Source organism: Dama dama, chromosome 23 (assembly GCF_033118175.1).
Source record: "Dama dama isolate Ldn47 chromosome 23, ASM3311817v1, whole genome shotgun sequence".
NCBI lineage: Eukaryota > Metazoa > Chordata > Mammalia > Artiodactyla > Cervidae > Dama > Dama dama.
This window is the reverse complement of record NC_083703.1, coordinates 51,122,791-51,132,596: the sequence shown is the minus strand read 5'-3', so window position 1 is coordinate 51,132,596 and position 9,806 is coordinate 51,122,791. Positions and strand designations below refer to the sequence as shown.

At 42.1% G+C, this 9,806-nt stretch overlaps 1 pseudogene; it reads left to right on the top strand.

The window, feature by feature from the left end:
- Positions 1-439: 439 nt before the first annotated feature.
- Positions 440-8,311, top strand: LOC133044267 (NADH-ubiquinone oxidoreductase chain 5-like; annotated as a pseudogene).
- The last annotated feature ends 1,495 nt before the right edge of the window (positions 8,312-9,806 follow it).

The following is a 9,806-nucleotide window of genomic DNA, read 5'->3' as shown; positions in this document are numbered from 1 at the left end:
TAACCCCTCCCCCTCTAACCCTACTCCAGCCTCTTTTGCTCCTGTTCCCGCCCCTGAGGCTTCACCGCCGGCCCCAGATCCTCCGGCCCTTAACCCTATCTTGTATCCTCCCCTTTCCCCCGTCACTCCCTCCTCTTCTCCGGTTAGCTCCCACACTTGCTCCCATAGCAACCCTCCAGAAGCCTCCCCTCCCCCTCCCCCAGCCCCGCTACTCCCTTTGCGACAAGTGGCCGGAGCCAAGGGCCTGGCCCAGGTCCACGTCCCCTTCTCTCTCCAGGACTTAGCACAGATTGAGGCCAAGCTGGGATCCTTTTCCTCCAACCCCACTCAGTACATTAAGCAGTGTACTGGTCTGACCCGTGCCTACGCCCTAACATGGCAGGACATATATGTCATCCTGGGATCTACCACCACCCCCGAAGAGAGGCAGGCCATTTGGATGGCAGCCAGGGCTAAGGCCGATCAGCAACACAGTGCCAACCCCTCCCCCGAGCGTCCCCCGGGAGCTCAGGCAGTTCCTGACACCGACCCTGATTGGAACTACCAGGAAGGGGGTGGCGGCCAGCTGTGGGTACACTATATGATAGAGTGTATCCTCAATGGAATGGAAATGTCCTCTCATAAGGTAGTAAACCTCCTCAAACTAGATGACGTGACTCAGGGGCCCGACGAAAACCCAGCCATGTTTCTTAATCGGCTGACTGAGGCCCTTGTTCAATACACCAAACTGTCCCCTGAGTCCCCCATTGGGGCAGCTACCTTGGCCAATCGTTTTGTCTCCCAATCCGCACCTGACATCCGAAAAAAACTGGCCAAGGCAGAGGACGGCCCTCAGACCCCTATTCGAGACCTGGTAAAAATGGCCTTTAAGGTTTACAATGCCCGTGAAGAAACTGCTGAGGCCAGCCAAAGGGTAAGTCTCAAGCAAGAGGCCGAATTTCAGGCAAGCCTCCTAAACCAACAAACCCAGGCCTTGGTAGCGGCCCTGTGGCTAGCGGTGGGCTCGGGGTCCCAAAATCCCCCTCCGGGGGCCTGCTTCAAGTGTGGCCAAGAAGGACACTGGGCCAAGATGTGTCCCAATCCGCGGCCTCCTTCCAAGTCGTGCCCGTTGTGCAAACAGCGAGGACACTGGGCTAGTGACTGTCCCCAGGCCTCTCGGGCCCCGACCTCTAGGGGCCGGGGACCAGAGCGCCCCAGGGAGACCTCCTGCCCTCCTCCGGCCTTCGAGCTGCTGAGCTTCGACGATGGCTGAAGCCGCCCAGACTCGGGAACCCCGATAACCCAAGCCAAACCCAGGGTAACGCTTCAGGTAACGGGTAAGTCTGGTTAATGCGGGGGCTACCTATTTGGTCCTTCCCTCTTTCGGGGACACTTTACATCCTTCCCAGGTTTCGGTTATGGGCATTGACGGCCAACCCTCATGTCCGCTCCAAACCCAACCACCACCCTGTCAATTAGATTCCTGCCTATTTACCCACTCCTTTCTGGTCATCCCCTCCTGCCCTACTCCTCTCTTAAAAGGAAATATACTCTCACAGATCTCCCAGCAGGTGGCTACGGCCCTGGACATCGACTGGCATCTCCACATCCCCTATCGGCCCCAATCATCAGGCCTGGAACAAAGGCGCAGACAGCTCCAAGAAAGCCCCCTCTGGACCGGACTCAATGGTTTACTCCCATACCTCTTGCCCTTTCTAGGCCCTATACTCCTGCTGGTTATGGGCCTCACCATAGGCCCCTGCCTCGTCCAACTTATTCTTCACAGGGTCCAAAAAATAGCGCAGGCTGCGACCGGACGGGCCATGCTCCTAACAGCTTACACTCGACTCAATCAAGAAGACATAGACCAACCTCACAATCCTGCATAAGCTGACCTTTCGTCCCGGCTGGCCCCTACCCCTTGTCGCCCCCGTTCAGCAGGAAATAGCCAGAGAGAACCGGCACCCCTTGTCCTATAACAAAAAGGCCGGGATGAAAGGTTGGGGCATGCCCCGGAAAAGTGCCGCAAGGCAAATTCCGGAGGCTGGCTAAACTTCCGGGGACTGACCCCCTGCAGCCTGGTCCAATCAGGTACCGACCCAAAGCCCTCAGACACTAACCGCCGCTGTAGCCCGCGCTTTCTTCCTTATATGAAAAGACCTGGCTTGGATGCCGATCCTGGCTATAAAACCCCTCCCCACCCCCTCATACCTCGCAGACTCCCTTTGTCTCCTCACTCACCCGCCCCCAGGAGTTCTGTCCGAGAGCGACCGCTCAATAAAGGCCTTCACCAATGGTCCTTAGAGGCAGCTTTTTTCCTCCCGCGGTGTTTTTCTAACATTACGGACAATGCTCTGAAATCTGTGGATCAAATCACAGCTTCATGCCCATTGTTCTTGAACTAGTCCCACCAAAATATTTTGAAAAATGATCTGCATCAATACTATAAAATCGTTAAGAAGCTAAATTAGCACTAGTCTTTTAAGCCAGAGACTGAGGGCATAATACTCTCCTTAATGACATGCCACAACTAGATACATCAACTGGATTTACAATAATTATATCAATATTTCTGGTTCTCTTTATTATTTTTCAATTAAAAATTTCAAAACACAGTTTCTATCTTAATCCAGAACCCACGTTAACTAAAACACAAAAACAAAACACCACTTGAGAAACAAAATGAATGAAAATCTATTTGCCTCTTTCATTACCCCAATAATCCTAGGCCTCCCACTCGCTACCCTTATCGTTATGTTCCCTAGCCTACTATTTCCAACACCAAATCGACTGGTGAATAACCATCTTATTTCCCTCCAACAATGAGTACTTCAACTTGTATCAAAACAAGTAATAGGAATTCACAATGCCAAATAACAAACATGAACATTAATACTTATGTCTTTAATTTTATTTATTGGATCAACAAATCTTTTAGGTTTATTACCCTACTCATTTACACCAACCACACAACTATCAGTGAACCTGGGCATGGCCATTCCCTTGTGAGCAGGAGCTGTAGTCACAGGCTTCCACAACAAAACTAAAGCATCACTTGTCCACTTTCTTCCACAAGGAACACCAACCCCATTGATTCCAATACTGGTCATTATTGAGACTATCAGCCTTTTTATTCAACCAATTGCCCTAGCCGTGCAACTAATAGCCAATATTACTGCAGGACATTTACTAATTCATCTGATTGGAGGGGCCACACTTGCACTAATGAACATCAGCACCACAACAGCCCTCATCACATTTATTATTCTAGTCCTACTTACAATTCTTGAGTTTGCAGTAGCTATAATTCAAGCCTACATATTTACCCTCCTAGTCAGCCTATACCTGCATGACAACACATAATGACACACCAAACCCATGCCTACCACATAGTAAACCCAAGTCCCTGACCTCTCACAGGAGCCCTATCAGCCCTCCTAATAACATCTGGTTTAATTATATGATTCCACTTCAACTCAACAATCCTATTAACACTTGGCCAAACAACAAATATACTTAGAATATATCAATGATGGTGAGATATTATCCGAGAAAGTACTTTCCAAGGACACCACACCCCAACTGTCCAAAAAGGTTTCCGTTATGGAATGATCCTCTGCATTATTTCCGAGGTCTTATTCTTCACCGGGTTTTTCTGAGCATTCTATCACTCAAGTCTCGCCCCAACACCCGAATTAGGCGGTTGCTGACCTCCAACAGGCATTCACCCACTTAACCCTTTCGAAGTCCCACTACTTAATACCTCCATCTTACTAGCCTCAGGAGTTTCCATTACCTGAGCCCATCACAGCCTTATAGAGGGAAACCGTAACCATATACTACAAGCTCTATTCATTACTATTGCACTAGGTGTCTACTTCACACTACTACAAGCCTCAGAATACTATGAAGCACCTTTTACCATTTCAGATGGAGTTTATGGCTCAACCTTCTTCGTAGCCACAGGCTTCCATGGCCTACATGTTATTATTGGGTCTACTTTCTTAATTGTCTGCTTTTTCCACCAACTAAAATTCCACTTTACTTCCAACCACCATTTCGGCTTCGAAGCTGCTGCCTGATATTGACACTTCGCAGACGTAGGATGACTCTTCCTCTACGTATCTATCTATTGATGAGGCTCATATTCTTTTAGTATTAACTAATACAGCTGACTTCCAATCAGTTAGTTTCGGTACAGCCTGAAAAAAAATAATAAACCTTATACTAGCCCTCCTGACCAACTTTACACTAGCCTCAGTACTTGTTATCATTGCATTCTGACTTCCCCAATTAAATGGGGAAATTAAATTTTACTCAGAAAAAACAAGCCCATATGAATGTGGGTTTGACTCCATAGGATCAGCCCGCCTACCTTTCTCCATAAAATTTTTTCTAGTGGCTATCACATTCCTTCTTTTTGACTTAGAAATTGCACTCCTTCTACCACTACCATGAGCCTCACAAACAAATAACCTAGGCACAATACTCACTATAGCCCTCTTCTTAATTTTACTACTAGCTGCAAGCCTAGCTTATGAGTGAACCCAAAAGGGATTAGAATGAACTGAGTATGGTATTTAGTTTAGAGTAAAATAAATGATTTCGACTCCTTAGATTATGATTAAATTCATAACTACGAAGTGTCTTTAGTATATATAAATATTATAATAGCATTTATAGTATCCCTTGCAGGACTGTTAATATACCGATCCCACCTCATATCATCACTCCTATGCCTAGAAGGGATGATGCTATCCCTATTCGTAATAGCCACCCTAATAATCTTAAATTCACATTTCACCCTAGCAAGCATGATACCTATTATTTTACTAGTCTTCTCAGCCTGCGAAGCAGCACTAGGATTATCATTACTAGTAATAGTACCAAATACATACGGTACTGATTACATACAAAATTTTAACCTACTTCAATGCTAAAATATATTGTTCCCACAGTAATACTTATACCCCTGACCTGATTATCAAAAGGCAGCATAATTCTACAGCTCATAGCCTATTAATTAGCTTCACAAGCCTTCTCCTTATAAATCAGTTTAGCGATAACAGCCTCAACTTCTCATTATTATTTTTCTCTGACTCCCTGTCAACACCACTATTAATTCTAATCATATGGCTTCTTCCTTTAATATTAATAACTAGTCAACACCACTTATCAAAAGAAAGTCTAACACGAAAAAAAACTATATATTACCATACTAATTCTATTACAACTATTTCTAATTATGACCTTCACCGCCATAGAGCTAATCCTCTTCTATATTTTATTTGAAGCAACACTAGTCCCAACACTTATTATTATTACCTGATGGGGGAGTCAAACAGAACGCCTAAACGCTGGCCTCTACTTCCTATTTTACACACTAGCAGGCTCTCTTCCACTATTAGTCACATTAGTCTACCTCCAAAATACAATCGGATCCCTAAACTTCCTAATGCTTCAATACTGAGTACAACCTTTATCCAACTCCTGATCAAATGTTTTCATATGACTAGCATGTATAATGGCCTTTATAGTAAAAATACCACTGTACGGCCTCCACCTTTGACTACCCAAAGCCCATGTAGAAGCCCCCATTGCAGGCTCCATAGTCCTTGCAGCAGTCCTACTAAAACTAGGAGGATATGGTATACTACGAATCACAATACTCCTAAATCCATTTACCAAATTCATAGCATATCCCTTTATTATATTATCCCTATGGGGCATAATTATGACCAGCTCAATCTGTCTTCGCCAAACAGATCTTAAATCAATCACTACTTGCATACTCCTCTGTCAGTCACATAGCACTTGTCATCGTAGCCATCCTCATCCAAACACCTTGAAGCTATATAGGAGCCACAGCCCTAATTGCGCACGGCCTCATCTCATCTATACTTTTCTGCCTAGCAAACTCTAACTATGAACGAATTCACAGTCGAACAATAATTCTAGCCCGAGGCCTGCAAACATTCCTTCCACTAATAGCCACCTGATGACTCTTGGCAAGCTTAACTAACCTAGCTCTCCCCCCAACAATTAACCTAATTGGAGGGCTATTCGTAGCAATATCCACTTTTTCATGATCCAATATTACAATTATTCTAATAGGGCTAAATATATAATTACCGCCTTATATTCCCTATATATACTAATCACAACACAACGAGGTAAATATACTCACCATATCAATAACATTTCACCCTCCTTTACACGAGAGAACGCCCTCATATCATTACACATTTTACCCCTATTATTATTATCACTGAACCCAAAAATCATTTTAGGGTCCTTATACTGTAAATGTAGTTGAAAAAAAAATTAGATTGTGAATCTAATAACAGAAGTTTATTACCTTCTTATTTACCAAAAAAGTATGCAAAAACTGCTAATTTTATGCTCCCATGTATAACAACGTGGCTTTTTCGAACTTTTAGAGGATGGTAGTAATCCGTTGATCTTAGGAACCAAAAAATTGGTGCAACTCCAAATAAAATTAATAAACCTAGTCTCTTCCTTTACACTAGTTACCCTATTTTTACTAACTATCCCCATCATAATTACAAGCTCTGACAATTACAAGACCTCTAACTACCCACTTTATGTAAAAACAACCATCTCATGTGCCTTCATCACTAGTATAATTCCCACAATAATATTCATTCACACAGGCCAAGAAATAATTATCTCAAACTGACACTGACTTACAATTCAAACTGTCAAACTATCACTTAGCTTTAAAATAGACTATTTCTCGATAATATTTGTCCCAGTTGCATTGTTCATCACAAGATTATAGAATTTTCAATATGATATATACACTCAGACCCTAATATCAACCAATTTTTTAAATACCTTCTCTTATTTCTCATTACCATACTCATTCTTATCACCACAAATAATCTATTTCAATTATTTATTGGCTGAGAAGGCGTTGGAATTATATTATTCCTACTCATTGGATGGTGATATGGATGAGCAGATGCAAACACAGTGGCCTTGCAAGCAATTCTATATAACCGCATTGGTGACATTAGTTTCATCCTAGCAATAGCATGGTTTCTCATTAATCTTAACGCCTGAGACTTTCAACAAATCTTTATATTAAATCCAAGTGACTCCAACATACCCCTAATAGGCCTCGCACTAGCTGCAACTGGAAAATCTTTACATCCATGACTACCTTCTGCAATAGAAGGCCCTACCCCCATCTCAGTACTACTCCACTCAAGCTCAATAGTAGTAGCAGGCATCTTCCTATTAATCCGCTTTCACCCACTAACAGAGAACAACAAATTTGCACAGTCCGTCCTATTATGCCTAGGAGCTATTACCACTCTACTTACAGCAATATGTGCCCTCACCCAAAATGATATCAAAAAAATTGTTGCTTTTTCTACATCCAGTCAACTAGGCCTTATAATAGTAACAATTGGCATTAATCAACCCTACCTAGCATTTCTTCATATTTGCACCCATGCTTTCTTCAAAGCTACACTATTCATGTGCTCTGGCTCTATTATCCACAGCCTAAATGACAAACAAGATATCCGAAAAATAGGAGGCCTATTTAAAGCCATGCCATTTACCACAACAGCCCTAATCATCAGTAGCCTCGCACTAATAGGAATGCCTTTCCTCACTGGATTCTACTCTAAAGACCTGATTATTGAAGCCGCTAACACGTCGTACACCAACGCCTGAGCCCTCTTAATAACATTAATTGCCACCTCTTTCACAGCCATCTACAGCACTCGCATTATCTTCTTTGCACTCCTAGGACAACCTCGATTTCCAACCTTAGTAATTATCAATGAAAATAATCCCTTTCTAATAATCAAATGTCTAATAATTGGAAGTCTTTCTGCAGGATTCTAATAATTGGAAGCCTTTTTGCAGGATTCATTATTTCCAACAATATTCCTCCAACAACTATCCCCCAAAGAACAATACCCAAAACTATCTAAAAATAATAGCTGTAGCAGTAACAATCCTAGGTTTTATTCTAGTACTAGAAATTAGTAACATAACCCAAAACCTAAAATTTAATTCTCCATCAAATGCCTTCAAATTCCCCAATATACTAGGATATTTTCCTACGATCATACATCGCCTGACTCCCTACATAAATTTAATAATAAGCCAAAAATCAGCATCCTCTCTCCTAGACTTAATCTGACTAGAAAATATCTTACCAATAACAACTTCACTTATCCAAATAAAAATATCAACCATAGTCACAAGCCAAAAAGGCTTGATCAAACTATATCTCCTCTCTTTCCTAGTCACAATTATCATCAGTACAGTTCTATTTAATTTCCACGAGTAATCTCCATAATAACTACTACACCAATTAACAAAGATCAACCAGTCACAATAACTAATCAAGTACCGTAACTATACAAAGCCGCAATTCCCATAGCCTCCTCACTAAAAAACCCAGAATCCCCTGTATCATAAATAACTCAATCCCCTAAACCATTAAATTTAAACACAATCTCCACTTCCTCATCTTTCAACACATAATAAACTATCAAAAACTCCATTAATATACCAGTAATGAACGCCCCTAAAACAGTCTTATTAGAGACCCAAATCTCAGGATACTGCTCTGTAGCCATGCCTGTTGTATAACCAAAAACTACTATTATTCCCCCTAAATAAATAATAAATACTATTAAACCCAAGAAAGACCCGCCAAAATTTAATACAATACCACAGCCAACCCCACCACTCACAATTAAACCCAATCCCCCATAAATAGGTGAAGGTTTTGAAGAAAATCCTACAAAACCAAGCACAAAAATGATACTTAAAATAAATACAATGTATGTTATCATTATTCCCACATGGAATCTAACCACAACTAATGATATGAAAAACCATCATTGTCATTCAACTACAAGAACACTAATGACCAACATTCGAAAATCTTTTACACCGACTGATAAAAATTGTAAACAACGCATTCACTGACCTCCCAGCCCCATCAAACATCTCATCATGATGAAACTTCGGCTCCCTGCTGGGAATCTGCTTAATTCTACAAATCCTAACAGGCCTATTCCTAGCAATACACTATATATCCGACACAATAACAGCATTCTCCTCCATCACTCATATTTGCCGAGACGTCAATTATGGCTGAATTATCCGATACATACATGCAAACGGAGCATCAATATTCTTCATCTGTCTATTTATACATGTAGGGCAAGGTCTATACTATGGGTCATACACCTTCCTAGAAACATGAAACATCGGAGTAATTCTTCTATTCACAGTGATGGCCACAGCATTTGTAGGATACGTCCTACCATGAGGACAAATATCATTCTGAGGAGCAACAGTCATCACCAACCTCCTCTCAGCAATTCCATACATTGGCACAAACCTGGTGGAATGAATCTGAGGGGGCTTTTCAGTAGATAAAGCAACCCTAACTCAATTCTTTGCCTTCCACTTTATTCTCCCATTTATCATTGCAGCACTTGCCATAGTCCATTTACTCTTCCTCCATGAGGCAGGATCCAATAATCCAACAGGAATCCCATCAGATGCAGACAAAATCCCATTCCACCCTTACTATACCATCAGAGATATTCTAGGTGTCTTACTTCTAGTTCTTTTCCTAATACTATTAGTACTGCTTGCACCAGACTTACTCGGAGAGCCAGATAACTACACTCCAGCAAACCCACTCAATACACCCCCTCATATTAAGTCCGAATGGTACTTCCTATTTGAATATGCAATTCTACGATCAATTCCCAATAAATTAGGAGTCCTAGCCCTAATCTTCTCTATCTTAGTTCTAATTCTTA